This window comes from Schistocerca americana, chromosome 11 (genome assembly GCF_021461395.2).
Source record: "Schistocerca americana isolate TAMUIC-IGC-003095 chromosome 11, iqSchAmer2.1, whole genome shotgun sequence".
Lineage (NCBI taxonomy): Eukaryota > Metazoa > Arthropoda > Insecta > Orthoptera > Acrididae > Schistocerca > Schistocerca americana.
Window position 1 is genome coordinate 117,020,715 of NC_060129.1, and position 2,815 is coordinate 117,023,529.

A 2,815-nucleotide genomic window follows, 5' to 3' on the forward strand; every position below is an offset into this window, starting at 1 on the left:
TCTATTCTAGTGGAACATGTGTCCATCACTCTGGTGTCAGAGTTCACTATATTTACAAGGTTGTATGAGGTCAGTACATCACTGAGTTTCAAGTTTACTATACTACAGGGCTATTACAAATGATTGAAGCGATTTAATAAATTCACTGTAGCTCCATTCATTGACATATGGTCACGACACACTACAGATACATCGAAAAACTCATAAAGTTTTGTTCGGCTGAAGCCGCACTTCAGGTTTCTGCCGCCAGAGTGCTCGAGAGCGCAGTGAGACAAAATGGCGACAGGAGCCGAGAAAGCGTATGTCGTGCTTGAAATGCACTCACATCAGTCAGTCATAACAGTGCAACGACACTTCAGGACGAAGTTCAACAAAGATCCACCAACTGCTAACTCCATTCGGCGATGGTATGCGCAGTTTAAAGCTTCTGGATGCCTCTGTAAGGGGAAATCGACGGGTCGGCCTGCAGTGAGCGAAGAAACGGTTGAACGCGTGCGGGCAAGTTTCACGAGTAGCCCGCGGAAGTCGACGAATAAAGCAAGCAGGGAGCTAAACGTACCACAGCTGACAGTTTGGAAAATCTTACGGAAAAGGCTAAAGCAGAAGCCTTACTGTTTACAATTGCTACAAGCCCTGACACCTGATGACAAAGTCAAACGGTTTGAATTTTCGGCGCGGTTGCAACAGCTCATGGAAGAGCATGCGTTCAGTGCGAAACTTGTTTTCAGTGATGAAGCAACATTTTTTCTTAATGGTGAAGTGAACAGACACAATGTGCGAATCTGGGCGGTAGAGAATCCTCACGCATCCGTGCAGCAAATTCGCAATTCACCAAAAGTTAACGTGTTTTGTGCAATCTCACGGTTTAATGTTTACGGCCCCTTTTTCTTCTGCGAAAAAAACATTACAGGACACGTGTATCTGGACATGCTGGAAAATTGGCTCATGCCACAACTGGAGGCCGACAGCGCCGACTTCATCTTTCAACAGGATGGTGCTCCACCGCACTTCCTTCACGATGTTCGGCATTTCTTAAACACGAGATTGGAAAACCGATGGATCGGCCGTGGTGGAGATCACGATCAGCAATTCATGTCATGGCCTCCACGCTCTCCCGACTTAACCCCATGCGATTTCTTTCTGTGGGGTTATGTGAAAGATTGAGTGTTTAAACCTCCTCTACCAAGAAACGTGCCAGAACTGCGAGCTCACATCAACAACGCTTTCGAACTCATTGATGGGGACATGCTGCGCCGAGTGTGGGAGGAACTTGATTATCGGCTTGATGTCTGCCGAATCACTAAAGGGGCACATATCGAACATTTGTGAATGCCTAAAAAAACTTTTTGAGTTTTTGTATGTGTGTGCAAAGCATTGTGAAAATATCTCAAATAATGAAGTTATTGTAGAGCTGTGAAATCGCTTCAATCATTTGTAATAACCCTGTATTTGAGTTTGCATCTATATTAAAGTCATCTAATATAGTAAGGTCATTAGAACCAGCCTGACCAGCAACACTACCAAGTTTATCCATAAACAGCATTACATCAGCATTTGGTGGCTTATACACTCCAATCACTTTATGCTTTGGTAACTTAAGATCATTACTGTGGAGTACAATACCTGTCATTTCAATTGATCCTTCTTTAGTGTGGTGGTAAGCACGGTGCACTCGGCCCTTTGGAGGTTAATTGAGGAGCAATTTGATTGAGAAGTAGCGACACCTGTCACGAATACTGACAACGGCCCGGAGAGTGGTGTGCTGGCCACACGCCATTCCGTATCTGGATCCAATTATCTTAAGGGCTGAGATTGGCACGGCGGCCAGTCTGCACCATTGGGCCTTCAAGATCTGCTGGGTACTGAAAACTGCACAGTTAAGCACCCCACAAACCAAATATCATCATCATGTTCGGATAGCGTTTGTTTTGTTTGTATAAACAAATACTGCTGTGAGCCAAAATACTAATCACAAATTTGCTGGTGTGCAGCAAGCATAAGCATAAGCATAATCTTTATTGGTCGATTGGTCAGCCTGCCTGTTGATTGTATGCATCCAGAAGTGAATTTGTGGGTAGGAAGGGAGCGGGGTGGAGGGGGGGGGGGGGAGCAAAAAAGGCAAAACCATATCTTCAGTCAAAATGGAGTCAGCTAATATCAAGTTATACAGCATGAGTGCTACACTTTTGCACTGAGAGTGGATCTGTCACCAATTAGGCACCACACTTTACTCGAGTTATATTTCCTACCAGAAGATTCAGTATGTGTCCTCCGTGGGCAGGGGGGAGGGAAATGGAGGCATAAGAAACACCAATCACCGTTGATGCTCAGTGTTAGCGCGACAAGTTGTTTTTCAAAAATTTTCTCCTCAGTATAGCTGTTCGCCGATTTACACAGGTATTAAAATCCATGGAGAAGAAATAAAAACTTTGAGGTTCGCTGATGACATTGTAATTCTGTCAGAGACAGCAAAGGACTTGGAAGAGCAGCTGAACGGAATGGACAGTGTCTTGAAAGGAGGATATAAGATGAACATCAACAAAAGTAAAACAAGGATCATGGAATGCAACCGAATTAAGTCAGGTGATGCTGAGGGAATTAGATTAGGAAATGAGACGCTTAAAATAGTAGTAAACGAGTTTTGCTATTTCGGGAGCAAAATAACTGATTATGGTAGACTCGCAATGGCAAGGAAAGCCTTTCTGAAGAAGAGGAATTTGTTAACATCGAGTAATAGATTTAAGTGTCAGGAAGTCGTTTCTGAAAGTATTTGTATGGAGTGTAGCCATGTATGGAAGTGAAACGTGGACGATAA